This window comes from Onychomys torridus, chromosome 16 (genome assembly GCF_903995425.1).
Source record: "Onychomys torridus chromosome 16, mOncTor1.1, whole genome shotgun sequence".
NCBI classification, from domain to species: domain Eukaryota; kingdom Metazoa; phylum Chordata; class Mammalia; order Rodentia; family Cricetidae; genus Onychomys; species Onychomys torridus.
This window is the reverse complement of record NC_050458.1, coordinates 24,122,150-24,138,770: the sequence shown is the minus strand read 5'-3', so window position 1 is coordinate 24,138,770 and position 16,621 is coordinate 24,122,150. Positions and strand designations below refer to the sequence as shown.

Genomic DNA, 16,621 nt, shown 5'->3' with positions numbered 1-16,621 from the left:
GGAGAAAGGGACAGAAGTCGCGGGAGGCGGGAGGCAGCTTCTGACGACGGCGGGCGGAGCAATTGCCCGAGAGGGGCGGGGCCGCGCGAGGCCGGAGGGAAGAGCTTCCCGCGGAGGGGCGTGGCTGCTAGGACAGAGGCGTGGCCCCTCCTGACAGGGGGCGTGACTCCTCCTGACAGAGGGCGGGGCGGCGCACACCTCCCGCAGCGCTGGGAACGGGGGAGCGGCCTGGGTCGCATCCCAGTGGAGCGGCCGAGACCTCGAGTGGGGCGCCGGCTCGCCCCGCCTTGCCTGGCTCCTCCTTGCGGCCCCAGCAGGCTCCGGGACCAGAGTATCCCTCGCACCCTGGCTTAGCGTCTTGCTCCTGCCGGGCCGCGCGGGGCTCCGTGGGGGGCCCCCCGCGCGAGGGCCCTCCGAGTGGTTCCGGGGTTAGGGTTCACAGGTCAGAGTTGACTCCCTGAAAAGTGCAGTCGCTCTGAAATGCAAGATGGCGGCGGCGAGGCGCTGAGGCGCGGCGGCCCCTGCAGGTAGCTGCGCGAGCCGGCTGGGTACTGGGGGCTGCGGTCGCGGGGCTGCGGGTGGAAGCCGAGAAGGAGCTCGTGGCCCGTGGGGAAGCCGAGAGGCGCGGGCGCTGACGCTGGCGCGGCACGGGACGGGCAGCCCCGGGGCAGACCCAGCCCACAGCGTAGGGGCGCGCAGCATCGGACCCGCAGGCACCCGGCCTGGGAGGCGCCGGCGGCCGACAGCTTCGCAACTCCCCGGAGCTCTGGGGGGCCGTCAGAGCGAGGACAGAGCTCCGGGCCGGGGGTTTGGGAGAGCAATGAGTAACTTGGGGGTGCTGGGGGGTGGGGAGCCGGTCTCCCTGGGGGAGGACGCCTCTGGGACAGCGGACCCCTAACTACAGTTGGGGTCCTGGGGGAGATGGCGAGCGCTGGCCTCCGGAGGCGTGGGGCCACCTCGTGGGGACGCGGCGCAGCCCTTCTGAAGCGTCAGCAGAGGGTCTCCTGCTGGACGGGAGTGTGCTGGCTTCGGGGTCGGCGCCAACGGGCAACCTCAGCCGCGAAGACTCGGAGTTGCATCCCTAAGAAGTATAGTGCGATTTTGAAGACGACCAGGATTTTAGGGGAGAAGTTAATTAAAAAGGGTGGAAACCCACTGTCTTGTCCTGTAGGGTACCCGGAGCGCATGAACTGGGGCGGGGAGGGGGGTGATGGCCCGGAGGAATCTCCAAGCCTTGGGGCTTAGGGGGAACGATCTACTCACTCCTTGAGGTGGGGGATGAATGGCTAGGAAGATGAAATAAAAAGAATCGGGGTCTGATGGCAGGCAAGCTGAGCCCTGATGGCAGAAGCTCTGCCCTGTGTGTTTACACTGAAGTTCCAAGTGAAGGGACTTGAAATTCTTTGTTTCGGTACACCAAGGGTACCAGTAAGAAATGGGCAAAACCAAAGAAAAAGATTCTCTTTGCTATCCTTAGTTTAGGGATCAAGCCTCTGGGAAAGGCAACCTGGAAGAAGCGTGGGTAGAGTAGAATGCCACAGCACTTTTCTGTCACCAGCCCTTCTTTAAAAGACAAAAACAACCCAAAAAACCGAGAAGGGATACTAATTAGGAGAAAATTATAAGAAAGGCTGATTGAGCATTTGGGACGTGATTAGGGTGGGATTCCATGTAACTTGAAGAAGCAATTCTCTCAGGTTAATGTGATAGCAAATGAAAGTCCATAAGAACCCCTCCTCCCCCGGGAAAAGTGTGTGTGTGTGTGTGTGTGTGTGTGTGTGTGTGGTGTGAGTGTGTGTGTGAGTGTGTGTGTCGTGTGAGTGTGTGTGGTGTGTGTGTGGTATGAGTGTGTGTGTGTGGTATGAGTGTGTGTGTGTGTGTGTGTGTGTGGTGTGAGTGTGTGTGTGAGCGTGTGTGTCGTGTGAGTGTGTGTGGTGTGTGTGTGGTATGAGTGTGTGTGTGTGGTGTGTGTGTGTGTGTGGTATGAGTGTGTGTGTGTGGTGTGTGTGGTATGAGTGTGTGTGTGTGTGGTATGAGTGTGAGTGTGTGTGTGGTATGAGTGTGTGTGTGTGGTGTGTGCGGTATGAGTGTGTGTGTGTGTGTGTGTGTGGTATGAGTGTGTGTGTGTGGTATGAGTGTGTGTGTGTGGTTGTGTGTGTGTGTGTGTGTGTGTGTGGTATGAGTGCACTGTTTTGTTTGTGGTGTTTGTCATCGTATCTCAGTCTTTGTCCTAAAGTTTTAATTTGTGTGCAGTGGCAATTACCTGTTTCTTTTTAAAATGCCCTGAAAAAGTCATCATTTTAAGCTGGTAACCGGGATCACTAAAAGTTTCTTCTAACAGGGCTGTTGGCACATAGATTATTTCAGTTTCTAAAGAAGCGGTTCTGATTCCAGATTTCGAGAAGGAAAGGTTGAGAGCTGCCAGTAACAGTAGTTTGGTAACGGCGTATAAGGAAAAGGACATCCGTGAATAGTTTTTCTCCTGGCTTCTCTCCCTTTCCTCCAAGCATTGTAAGGGTATAGAGACTAGTTTTAGGCAAGGTAAAATGAACAATCTTAGATTTTGCACTGCTTTTCCAATCATAGCCTAGGCTGGCCTGGAAGTCAGACCTCTGCCTCCTCAGTGCTGGGATTGCAAGTGTGTACCTCCATTCCAGTCCATCTTACACACTCATTTTTACATTTATTATTGTCTGCACATCCTACTGTATGCGTGTGGAGGTCAAAGGACGACTTCTGGGAGTTGCTTCTCCACCCACTGTGTAGGTTCTGAGGACCAGACTCAGGCTTGATGGCAAAGGCTTTTACCTACTGAGCCACCTCACTGGCCCTTAGAGGTTTTTTGTTTTGTTTTGTTTTTGTTTTTAATATATAGAATTTACAGTATTTCATCAATTTTTTTTTTTTTTGTAGAATTACCTCTTGACATGTTTCATTTGACTGCTTAGATTAAAACAAGGAATAAAAACCAACCATAGTGACTTGGATAACTGATGACAGTTATGATTCATACAGATGTCCTGAGCCATTCTTGTATTCTCCAAAGAGCTTAATGTTTTCAGTGGAAATGTTTTAAAGAGACAGGTCAAGTATAACTAGCTTATGGCTCAGCATTTGGAACACTCCTCTAAATATGTGCTGTTCTCCGTTTCCCCACAATGCATACAGCTCTAGTGTTAAACTCCATTCTGAACAGATTAGTCTGGCAAACCAGAGAGGCATAGATGCCAGATGGTTTGAAAATATGCTAAGGCTGAAAACATAAATGTGTCTGCATAGAAGATGCTCATCAGTAGTTTCATCTCCCTCACAGCTGAGCTTGCTTTTCACTAGGTTTGAGGGTAGGACATGAAAGATGCCACAGTGGTTTCACCTTTCATCATTCTTGTTTTTGGTTAAAAGGAGCAGAGTTTTGCTTTTCACTAAAGTAGTTAATAGCATAGATGCGGAGGCTTGTTTTGAACTTTTTCTATTTTGTTTAATTCACATTCAGATGGAAAGGTAATGAAGTATTTCCTTTTTTATTGTCATGCACTCTTTTTTAAAAAAAATATATTATTTGTGTCTGGGTGTTGGCCTACATGTATGTCTGTACACCACGGTGTGCAGTGCCCTCAGAGAGGGTGTTGAATCTCCTGGAACTGAAGTTACAGACAGACATGAACCACCATGTGAGTCCTGGGGATCCTTTAGAAAAGTAGCCAATGCTCCTAACTGCCGAGCTCTTGCTCCAGCCAAGTATTCTTTTTTACTTTGCTTCTTAGTAAAAAAAAAAAAAAAAAAAAATGTGCTTAATCCTCACATGGTATTTTTTTTTTTTTACATTGAACAGAAGATGTAATAGTTGAAACTTAGTTTACTGTAAGTTATGGTTTACTACTTAAATAAAAATGCTATTAAAATAATTAAATTGATCACAAATATAGTTGAGGAAATAGCTTTTTTATTTATGTTTTACCATTGTAGATTTGGGTTCAAAAGAGCCTACTTACTTGAATTTTAAATGTGTTGAAAGTTAGTACTAATCTAGTTTTAATTAAGCATTGTAGTCAATGCAGCAGTTATTCAGGAGGATGCTTGGATTGTTGTATTGTTTAGGATAATAGGCAATATTACCCATATCTGTGTGTGCCCGTGCATGCATGTGCAGGTGCTTGTAGAAGCCACAGGTCAACATTGGATGTCTTTCTCAGTCACTCTCTTCCTTGTGTTTTGAGATAGAGTATTGCATTGAACCTGGAGCTTGCTGCACTGGCTAGGCTGGTGGGCCAACCAACGGCAGGGATCCCTTGTTGCCCCTCCAGCTCTGGGACTGTGGTGTACCTTGTAGTGCCTGGCTTTCTACATAGTGCTGGGGATGGAAGGCTGTTGCTCATGCTTGTGCAGGAAGCACTTCACCAGCTCAGCCATTCTGCCAGCCCTATTATACATAAAAAAAAAAAAATCACTATGACTGTTTGCATTATGGTAAGCATATTTACTTTTAATTCTTTTCAGAAATAAGGTTCTTTAAAATTATCTTATGTAATCTTAAAGTAGATTAAATTATATTTACTTTTAGAGCTTTGATACTGGCTCTTGAATAACACCTAGTGTTGTTGCAATATCATTGTAATATTTATTGTATCCTTGTTGCTCTGATATATCTATAGTCATAAGGGCCAGATTTGCCTGAATAAAGTTGGTGACTTAGATACTAATCATAATGTACATTTGAGTTTACATTTTGGAAATCTGCATTTTATAAGACTTTTATAATAAATATACAAAAATTTTATGTACTTACCAGGTTTTGTTGATTAAATTTTTTTAACTTTTTCATTTTTTTTCCTATTTTCTATTTTTGGTTTTTTCGAGACAGGATTTCTCTGTGTAGCTTTGGAGGCTATCCTGGAACTCACTCTGTAGACCAGGCTGGCCTTGAACTCACAGAGATCTGCCTGCCTCTGCCTCCTGAGTGCTGGGATTAAAGTCATGTGCCACCACTGCCTGGCAACTTTCTCACTTTTTGAGTGGTCTCATTGTGTTAATTCCAGAGGGCTTTAAAATTACAATGTAGGGGCTGGATAGATGGCTCAGCAGTTAAGAGCACTGACTGCTCTTCCAGAGGACCTGGGTTCAATTCCCAGTACCCACCTCTCTGTAACTCCAGTTCCAGGGAACCCAATACCCATGGCAAAATACCAATGCATATAATATGAAAAATAAGTAAATTAAAAAAATTTACAGTGTAACCCAAGCTTGTCTCCAGCTCTTCTCAACAAGTGCTGGGATTCCAGATGTGTACTATTATGCCTGGCTCAGGTTTTGTTCTTAATTCTTCTTCTTCTTCTTCTTCTTCTTCTTCTTCTTCTTCTTCTTCTTCTTCTTCCTCCTCCTCCTCCTCCTCCTCCTCCTCCTCCTCCTCCTCCTCCTCCTCTTCTTCTTTTTGGTTTTTCGAGACAGGGTTTCTCTATAGCTTTGCACCTTTCCTGGATCTTGCTTTGGAGACCAGGCTGGCCTCGAACTCACAGAGATCCGCCTGCCTCTGCCTCCCCAGTGCTGGGATTAAAGGCGTGTGCCACCACCGCCCGGCCAGGTTTTGTTCTTAAAGGGTAATTAATCTTGGCATTTTATATAATCAATATTCTTTTTTAAAAATAATTTATTTAACTTTATTTTTTGTTCATTGGTGTGAAGGTGTCAGATCTCCTGGAACTGGAGTTACAGACAGTTGTGAGCTGCCATGTGGGTGCTGGGAACTGAACCTGGGTCCTCTGGAAGAGGAGCCAGTGCTCCCAACTGCCGAGTCATCTCTTCAGCCCCGAATCATCAATATTCCTTAATATATTTAAGAGTCATGAAGATACACACACACACACACACACACACACACACACACACACACATTCACAGATGTGTAATTGATATGTACCTTTGGCCTAAAAAAGTACAATGACAAATTTTAGAAAACAAATATATATGGGTAATTTCAGAATGACATTTGTTCAAGGATTCAGCTGAATAAATGTTTGTTTCTGTGTTTTTAAAACATGGTCTTGCAATGTATCACAGGCTGGCCTATGACTTCCAGTCTTCCTGTTTCCTGAGTGTTGGAATTACAGACATGTGGCTAAGTTTGAATACCTTTTTTTTCCTTTTGTTTTGAGAGGGTGTCATTTAGCCCAGGCTGGCCTCAAGCTTCATATGTAGCCAAGGAGGGCATTAAACTGATCTTCCTGATTCCACTTTCTAAAAATTCTAGGGTTACAGTTGTGTACTATGAGGCTCAGTTTATGTTGTGCTGGGGATTGAATCCAAGGCTTTGTGCATGCTATGTGAATGCTCTGCTAACTGTATCCTGAATAGATTATTTATTTGTAATGTTTTAATCTCAAGATTTAGATTTAGAATTTAAAAAATTTATATCAGAGCTTATTTTTAAAAAGTACAGCATTAAACAGTACCTATAGATATCTATTTGTTATTTAGAATAAAAGCAGTAAGATGGCTGAGTGCGTAAAGACACTTGCTGTTAAGCCAAACCAGAACCTCCATGGTAGAAGGGGACGGACTCCCAAAAGTTGTCCTCTGCACACTGCCATCCTCCCAAATAAATAATAGCATTAATTCTGGGTGATTTAATGTTTATTATGTGATTTGACTCCCCTTCTTCCTCTTCCTAAATATGTATTTCTTTCTCCTTTTGGTTGGTATTAAAGGAATTGGGAAGCTTTGATATTTGTAGATATTATTTTTAATATTCACTCATGATTATGCCTTCCTGCTACACTAAATCTGTTTCCCTTCACAGCTTGATTTTTGGGAAATAGAAGGTTGTTAAAACTTAACTGGCCAGGTGGTGGGGGTGCACACCTTTAATCCCAGCACTGGGGAGGCAGAGGCAGAGGCAGGCAGATCGCTGTGAGTTCCAAGATAGCCTGGTCTACAGAGTGAGTTCTAGGCCAGCCTGGTCTACAGAGTGAGTTCCAAGACAGCCAGGGCTACACGGAGAAACTCTGTCTTGAAAAACCAACAACAACACCCCCAAACCTGTCCCCGCCAACAAAACCCAAACCACTTCAGTGGGCATGGACTGTATTTGGGAGTGTAAAGGTTAGTATGGATAATTTTCCCTCATTACTGTAAGATTATTTGTATGTACATGTCTAGGGAGTTGGATTACAACATATTGTTTGTCTACTGTTAAAACCAACTTGTATTAATATATCAGGATTATAAATGGGGAGTACAACATACTGGTTGACTGTTACCCAGATTTTAAAAATATTTAATAATTTGTTAGCACTGATCCAATTTTAAACAAGGACTTCATTTGTTATATAACTTGACAGAAATACCTAAATAAAATCCAAACAAAATTCATTGTGTTCTTATTAAGTACCAGAAAATAGTCTAAACATATTCCTTCTCCCAATCCTCACAGCACTATCGTTTGCTCCACCTTATGGATGAGGAGGCTGAGGCACAGACAGGCAGTAGTGAGCGGCCATGCTGGGATTTGAATCCAGCTGGTTCCAGAGCCCAGGCTTTCAGGTCTTTAGATCTGCTGCCAGAACAGCTTGTTCTTTTTTATTATATAACATACATGGTTGAGCTCTTGATTTTCTGAAATACACTCACCCTAAATTTAAAAACATACTCAGAATTAGAGAGAAATGTCCTCAAGGAATCTCTGTATGGGAACTGGAATAGCATCAGACAAGCTCAGTTTTCATTCAGAAGAATCAAAGGGCCCATCTATTATGCCTGTGTTGCTTTGTGCCCTCACGTGTCTTGGCAGCTTATCTCACGAGACTGTGTTCAGGAAAACATCTACCCTTCCAGTGTGATTTCAGAATAACCTGCAGTTGGTCCCAATTTCCTACCGTAGTAATAGTTTACTTTTGAAGATGACCTCCCTCTTTGGCAGCTGTTTTCTGTTTTCTAGTCCCGTCCTGTAGTGACTGAATATGGTGATACTAGAAAACAAAATTGTAGAGCCCAAACTATAGAGAGAATACAATGCTTCCCTGGCTGGGTCTGCCAGGAAGGTGCTCTGTGACTTTTCATGAAAGTTGTGAAATTATTTGGCCTAAGCTTTTACTCAACTTAGAAGTTTTACAAGTAGATGTTTTGGCAGGTGGTGGTGGTGGTGCTGCTGCTGCTGCTGCTGCTACTGCTGGTGCACGCCTTTGATCCCAGCACTCAGGAGGCAGAGGCGGGCAGATCTCTATGAATTCAAGGACAGCCTGGTCTACAGAGTGAGATCCAGGACAGCCAGGGCTACACAGAGAAACCCTGCCCTGAAAAACAAAAACAAAACAACCAACCAAAACAAAACAAGTGGATGTTTTAATATATTTACATTATTTATTAAATGAACTCTTTATAAGCTTGTACTTAACATTAGCAGGAATAAGAAGATAAGCTATTTGAGAAAATAAAAGATGATTTTCTGTTTTTTTTTTTTTTTTTTTTTTTTGGTTTTTTTTTTTTTTTTTTTTTTGTGTGTGTGTGTGTGTGTGTGTGTGTGTGTGTGTGTGTGTTAGAGGATCTAATTTAAGAACAGCAAAAAATATTTTCACCTTTAAAAGTAATGCTGTTGCCTGGCGGTGGTGGCGCACACATTTAATCCGAGCACTGGGGTGGGGGAGATTAAAGCCATGCACTGTCATGAGGAGCAATTCTAATTTTTTGATTATATAATACTAATACTTGACCACACACTGAAATGTTATTTTGTAGCAACTTTCTAATGAAAAACTCTTATGACTTAAATGTGAAATGTCCCGGTAGGCTCATGGATGTGAACGCTTGGGGTGGTGCTATTTTGAGAGGTTATGGACCCTTTAGTAGGTAGGACCTAGCTGGAAGAAGTGGGTCTCTGGCTTCTATGTAGCCCAGCCAGCCTTCCTGACCCTTTCTGGGTTCATGAATATGTGAGCAAGTCTCTTCATGAGCCTGTAACCATGAATGCTGAACTGCCTTCCCCACATAAAACTGTGAGCCAAAACAAGTCCTTTTTCCTTTAAGCTGCTTCTTGCACTTCTTCTGTCACAATAGAATTTTGGAAGTTTAGCCAGGTGGTGGTAGTGCACGCCTTTAATCCCAGCACTCAGGAGGCAGGGCAGGTGGATCTCTTAGTTCGAGGACAGCCTGGTCTACAAAGTGAGTTCCAAGACATGCTCCAAAAGCAACACAGAGAAACCCTGTCTCGAAAAAACAAAAAACAAAAACAAAAACAAAAGCCTAGACCTAAATAAACTGTAATAGTTAATAAGCCTAAGTAATATCTAGAATAATAACATAACAGTATATTTTTCTTTGTAGGAGAAGACTGCTAGCTACTTTGGGACTATCTGTGATGATGGCCTGAGCCAGGTACCTCATTTGAAGGGATAACCTTCTGCTTTAATGAACAAAATGCTGAGGAAGCTATGGCAGGTATGTATTCATTATTCAGGGATGGTGAAGCCCCAATATAGATGTACTCAATTAGGAATCTATAATACTGTGTTTGCTAATGTTTAAAAAGCTGCCTCTACTCCAGATTCCAGGGTATCTAATGCTTTCTTTTTGCCTCTGGTGTCTCTCTCTCTCTCTTAAAAAAATAAAAAGGGAGTCATCCTCTTTATTTAAAAAAAAAAAAAAAAAAAAAAAAAAGCTTTCCTTAAAGTAGCAGCTAAGGGCTGGAGAGTGAGTGGGTCAGTGGTGGTCAAGAGCACTTCCTGCAGCCAGGTGTGGTGACACTTGTTTTTAATCCCAGTACTTGGGAGCTAGAGGCAGGCGGATCTTTGTGAGTGAGTTCTAGGACAGCCAGGACTACATAGTGAGACTCTGTCTCAAACTCTCCCCACCAAAAAAAAAAGAGCATTTATTCCTCTTTTAGAGGACCTGAGTTCAGTTCCCAGTACCCATCCAGTGGCTTACAACTTCCTCTAACTCCTGCTCCAGGAAATCAGATGCCACCTTCTGGCTTCCATGTGGAACTTGCACACGTGGCATACATTCACACTCAGACACACATACACGTACACATGAGTAAAAAATAAAAATTATAATAAAAAGCAACTGTAAGCTTAATACTTTTTAAAAACACTTTTCCTCTCAAACTCTAACAACTATATAAATTTTGACTGCTTTAATTTCAAAGGCAAAAGCAAATTTCATCGTAAGTTATTTTTTAAAGATTAACTTTTTGTATGTGTGCAGTCCTGAATATATTTGTGCACCATGTGGGTGCAGGTGCCTGTGCAGGCCAGGAGAGGGTGTCAGACCCCTGGAAGTGGGATTACAGGTGGTTGTGAGCCGCCTGCCAAGAGTTCTAAGAACCAAACGTAAGGCTTCTGTAAGAACAGCAAGTGCTCTTAACTGCTAAGCCGTCTCTCTAATCCCTCAACACATCTTATTTCGGGTATGTATAATCTATTCTTCAAATAATATTTTCCAAACTCTGCCATGCATCAGGTACTACACCAGATGCTCTAATAATGTAGACAAAGGAACATCATCAGTGAAGGACCTTTAATGTGGGAAAGTCAATCTAAACATTTTATTACTCTTTTCACTATATTTAAAATGTAACCAGGCATGGGAATTGTAGCACATGCCTTTAATCCCAGAACTTGGGAGGCACAGACAAGGGGAATCTCTTCAGTTTGAGACCAGCCTGTTCCACATAGCAAATTCCAGACCTTACAGTGAGACCTGTCTTAAAACAAAACTAAACAAACAAAACAATTCAAGGCCAGTGAAATAGCTTAGTCATTTGTAAAGCCTTATGACCTAAGTTTGATCTCTGAGACGCACACTGGAGAAGGAAGGACTAACCCATGCAAGTTGTCCTTTGACATTCACACGTTTCCTGTGGCACATATGCTCACAGACTAAAAATAAAGAAATGTAATGAAAGGCTGGAGAGATGGCTAGGTAATTAAAAGCAATGGCTCTCTTCGAGAGGACCCGGGTTCAATTCCCAGCATCCACATGGCAGCTCTCAACTGTCTGTAACTCCAGTTCCAGAGGATCTAACACCCTTGTACAGACATACACAAAGGCAAAACACCAATGCATAGAAAATAAATAAATCTTTAAAAAAAGAAATGTAATTAAAAAAATAACTTTATGACATAAATACTTGAAAATATATTATAAATATACAGGCCACTGATAATAGTAAATTATAATTATGCAAATTAGGGTGTTATGCTTTTATTTATATTTATTTATATTTATATATGGTATATACCATACCAATTTTTAAATATTTGACTGTATTTAAATTCTCATATATTTTATCTAATTTTGGCTTTTATAGGAAACATTAGGTTATATACTGTATGCTTGAAATAGTTTAATACAATTGTTATTTTAAATTTTTTAAGTCAAATAAACATATCCTCAGTGAAATAGGTAAAATTACCTTATTTTATAAATACAGGTGACAGATGAATGATTTTCCAGCTTCTTTTTTTTTTTTAAATAAGATTTATTTGTTTATTATGTATACCGAAGAGGGCACCAGATCTCATGACAGATGGTTGTGAGCCACCATGTGGTTGCTGGGAATTGAACTCAGGACCTCTGGAAGAGCAGTCAGTGCTCTTAACCTCTGAGCCATCTCTCCAGCCCTGATTTTCTAGCTTCTTAAGGATAGCTCTACTCAGTCTAAGAACAACACTGGTGTGAAAGACAGAACACACCTTGCAAACATTAGGGAAACTGTCTACAGCAGACAAGAACTTTTAGCTCACATTCGCACACTATCAACAAGTCAGTTTTCATGACAGAACCAGTTTCTGTCACTGGGTATAGCACACCTCCCTCCCTCACAGAGGGTATATGCAAACTGGGCTGTTAATGTCCAAGAGACATTTTCCTCCTCAAATCTGGGATCAGAGCTTTCTAGCAGGAACCTGTCCAACTTGGACTCTTCAGTCTTCGGTGTCCTTAAGGTCCATTCTCTGATTTGAACAAAAACAGGTAGCAGTGAGTTCTTACCTTTCAGCCTTCATTAGCATTAGCAAAGGGATCCTCTGAAATTAACCTTCACTTTTGTCATATCCATCTCCTCTTTCTAGTTACTTTAATACTGGACTTCTTTTCGTTTTGACATTTTTTTTTTTTTTTTTTTTGAGATTTACCTTTTAGGTAAGGATTCTAAGTGCCAGTAATATTAAAAAACAAAAACATTTGGATTGTATCTTAGGTAGGGTTTCTATTTCTGTGAAGAGATACCATGACCACGGCAACTTTTTTTGTTTTTGTTTTTTCAAAACAGGGTTTCTCTGTGTAGCTTTGTGCCTTTCCTGGAACTTGCTTTGGAGACCAGGCTGGCCTCGAACTCACAGAGATCCGCCTGGCTCTGCCTCCCAAGTGCCCGGCGTGTTTTTTTGTTTTGTTTTTTTAAATTTAATATTTTGTATTCATTTTACATACCAACCACACATTTCCCCCTCATCCCTCCTCTTGTTTCCCCCAAGCTTCCTCCTCCCAACCCATCCCTCATCCCCTCCTCCAAATGGGGAGTCAGCAAAGCCTGGTACATTCAAGACCAAGCTCCTCCCCACTGTGTTCAAGACTGAATAAGGCATCCCATCATAGGAAATGGGCTCCAAAAAGCCAGCTCATGCACCAGAGATATATCTTGACCCCACTGCCAGCTCCCCCACCCCCTGCAAACAGACCCAGCTCCACAGCTGTCTCCTGTATGCAGAGGGCCTAGTCCAGTCCCATGCAGGCTCCACAGCTGTCAGTCTATAGTTTATGAGTTCTCATGAGGTTCAGTTGTCTCTGTAGATGTCCCCATCATGATCTTGATCATCATATCCCCCCCCCACGCTCATACAACTCCTCATCCCTCTCCTCAGCTGGACTCCCGGAGCTCGGCCTGGTGCTTGGCTGTGGATCTCTGAATCTGCTTCCATCATTTACTGGATGAAGGCTCTATGATGACAGGTTATTCACCAATCTGATTACCAGGGTAGGCTATTGCTAGTAGTCTAAGCTAGGGTCTTCCTTGTGGATTCCTGGTAATTTCTTTAGCTCCAGGTTTCTCCCTATTCCCATGATGTCTCCCTCTATCAAGGTATGTCTTCCATTGCTCTCCTACTCCATCCCTCCTGCAGCCCGACCATCCTGCTGTTCCCTCATGTTCTCATCCCCCATCCCTTCCCCTCTATTGTCCCCCTCCATCGCTCCCAGTTGACTCCGGAGATCTCATCTATTTCCCCTTCCTAGGGTGATCCATGCATCCCCTCTTCGAGTCCTCCTTGTTAGCCAGCTTCTCTGGAGCTGTAGGTTGTAGTCTGGTTATCTTTTGCTTTACATCTAGTATCCACTTATGAGTGAGTACACACCATGTTTGTCTTTCTGAGTCTGGGTTACCTCACTCAGGATGATATTTTCTAGTTCCATCCATTTGCCTGCAAATTTCATGATGTCATTGTTTTTTCCAGCTGAGTAATACTCCATTGTGTATATGCACCATATTTTCTTTATCCATTCTTTGGTTGAGGGGCATCTAGGTTGTTTCCAGGTTCTGGCTATTATGAATAATGCTGCTATGAACATAGTTGAACAAGTGTCCTTGTGGTATGATTGAGCATTCCTTGGGTATATGCCCAAGAGTGGTATCATTAGATCTTGAGGTAGATTGATTCCCGATTTTCTGAGAAGTTGCCATACATTTCCAAAGTGGTTGTACAAGTTTGCACTCTCACCAACAGTGTAGGAGTGTTCCCCTTGCTCTACATCCTCTCCAACATAAACTGTCATCAGTGTTTTTTTATCTTAGCCATTGTGACAGGTGTAAGATGGTATCTCAGAATCATTTTGATTTGCTTTTCCCTGATGACTAAGGATGTTGAGCAATTCCTTAAATGTCTTTTGGCTATTTGAGATTCTTCTGTTGAGAATTCTTTGTTTAAAGCTGTAGCCCATTTTAAAATTGGATTGTTTGGTATTTTGATGTCTAGTTTCTTGAGTTCTTTATATATTTTGGAGATCAGCCCTTTGTCAAATGTGGGGTTGGTGATGATCTTTTCCTATTCTGTAGGTTGTCATTTTGTCTTATTTATTGTGTCCTTTTCCTTTCAGAAGCTTCTCAGTTTCAGGAGGTCCCATTTATTAATTGTTGCTCTCAGTGTCTGTGCTATTGGTGTTATATTTAGGAAGTGGTCTCCTTCTTGCATGGCAACTCTTATAAAGGAAACCGTTTAATTGAGGTGTGGCTTACAGTTTCAGAGTTTATTCCATTAGCATTATGGTGGGAAACATGGCAGTCTGTAGGCAGACATGGTGCTGGCTACATCTTGATCAGAAGAAAACAAGAAGGACTGTCACACTGAGTGAAGCTTAAGCGTAGGAAACCTTAAAGCTTGTCCACAGTGACACACTTCCTCCAACAAGGCCATACCCACTCCAACAAAGCCACACCTCCTAATAGTGCCACTCCCTATGATCTTATAGGGGCCCAATTACATTCAAACGACCACAGATTGGTACACATTTGTGTTGTCAAATTATAATTTAATATTTTTAAGAACTGAACTATTTAAATGTTTACATTTTAAATGTGAAAATACCTTAAATATATGAAGGCCACTGTACCTCTGCATGTGTTTGTCTGTCTTTCTCATTTAAGTACAATGGATACCTTTTGTTTTAATTGGATCCCATTTTTCTTTGTGTACTATTTTAAGCATTTTGTGCTCTTACTGAATTTTAAATTTTTACTTTGAATGTGAAAGGAAAACACATGAAAGTAAATATTTTCAGCTAGCCAAATAGAGTTCCGACTCAGAGAAAAAGTGAAACTGAATGGAACATAGAACCCCGAGAATTCTCAGGAAATCTATATGAATGAAGATGCCTACGGATTCCTCGTGCACACAATTTTGCTTCTTAAGAACAGTTTTACTGGGCTGGAGAGATGGCTCAGCAGTTAAGAGCATTGCCTGCTCTTCCAGAGGACAGAAGTTCAATTCCCAGCACCCACATGGCAGCTAACAACTGTTTGCAACTCCAGTGCCAGTGAATCTGGCACCCTCACACTGACATATACCAATGCAAAATACCAATGCACGTAAAAATAAATAAAATCTTGAAGAGAAAGTTTAAAAAAGCTTATTTATTATTTAGTTGTAAATAATAAAATAATAATAAATAATAAATTTAAATATTTATTATATAAAAATAAATAAAATAATAAAAACTAAATACAAATAATAAAAAATAAAGTAAACTTATTATTTAGTTATTTGTTTATTTAATTGATGCTAGATAAAAATTAATATAAACCATAACATCTTCTAAAATATTTTATTTGACCCAGATTTGATATAAAAATATTTTTTATTCATATACGGTGTTGCCAAAATAACATCTTTTGTGGCTAAGTAGGCCATAATACTTTTATCTGTTAATCATTTAATTTGAAATACAAGATAGTCTAAAATAATTGGGAATTCAGTACAGCTATGACTCTGTCTAATTTATAAACATTTTAAGAACATTTAACATTTTTATTAGAAGCACGAAATCCAGTAACTTTAAATTTTTTAGTATTTATTTTTATTTTTTGAATATGGGTATTTTTCCTGCATGTATGTTTTTGCATCACATGTTTATCTGGTGCCTGTGGAAGCCAGAGGAGGGCATCACATCCCCTGGAACTGAAGAATGGATGTTCGTGAGTCTCCATGTGGGTTCTGGAAACCAAACATAGGTTCTCTAGCAGAGCAACCAGAGCTTTTAAACACTGAGCCATCTCTTCATCCCTATTCACTTTCTATGTGAAAAAAAATAATCCTTACTTTTTAATATTTTGAACTTGTTTTGTGTCATTATAATTTTTAACAGAGCAGAAGTCATGATTCTAAGTACAAATCTTATTTGCTGTTGTTGCAAGAACTATGCTCTTTTCACTTGAATTTTACTACAGAAATAGTCCTTTGGATATTTTTTTACTCTTGTTTAACTCTTAGTCTATAAATTAGTTATAGACTATTCACACATAAAACTTATTTATTACTAGTAAAATTTAGATGTTAGCAAGTGTTTATTGAATGTTAACTGCTTGTTTTAATAAATGGCATGCTTTAGATTGGAGAGTATTTTCACATTCTGATGACTAAGGTGACTTTTGTCAGTATGGACTTATTACAAGTAATCTGTAAAGCAAACAGTGTTTTCAATAGTTCTTCCATAGATGAGCATTTAAAGAAATGAAAGGTTTTAAATTTTTTTATGTATATGATTGTTTTGCTTGTATGTATGTATGTATGTATGTATGTTCACAACTTTGATGCCTGGTGCCCACAGAAGCTAGAAGAAGGCACCAGATTCCCTAGAACTGGAGTTATAGATGCATGTGAGCCACCATGTGGGTGCAAGAATAGACCTGGGACCTTTGGAAGAGCACCAGTGCTCTTAACTGCTGAGCCATCTCTCCAGACACCTCTCCAAATATGAGACAGGGTCTCATGTATCCCAGGCTCCTTCTGTGGGCAGGGATGACCTTGAATTTATAATCCTCACCTTCTACATCCAGAGTGCTGGGATTACAGGTGTGTGCCACTGTGCCTGTCTGGGAAGCCGGTTCAGGATTTGATGCATGCTGGGCAAGCATTCTACCAAC

The 16,621-nt window shown here is 41.5% G+C and overlaps 1 protein-coding gene across 2 annotated transcripts in view; it reads left to right on the top strand.

Moving 5' to 3' along the window:
• Nucleotides 1–203: 203 nt before the first annotated feature.
• Nucleotides 204–16,621, top strand: part of Zhx1 (zinc fingers and homeoboxes 1) — a 35,006-nt gene continuing 18,588 nt past the window's right edge. For both annotated transcript variants that reach the window (XM_036208231.1, XM_036208232.1), the window contains exons 1-2: nt 204–527; nt 9,313–9,426. The gene's annotated coding sequence lies outside the window, so the exon portion shown is untranslated. The remainder of the gene's footprint in view (nt 528–9,312; nt 9,427–16,621) is intronic.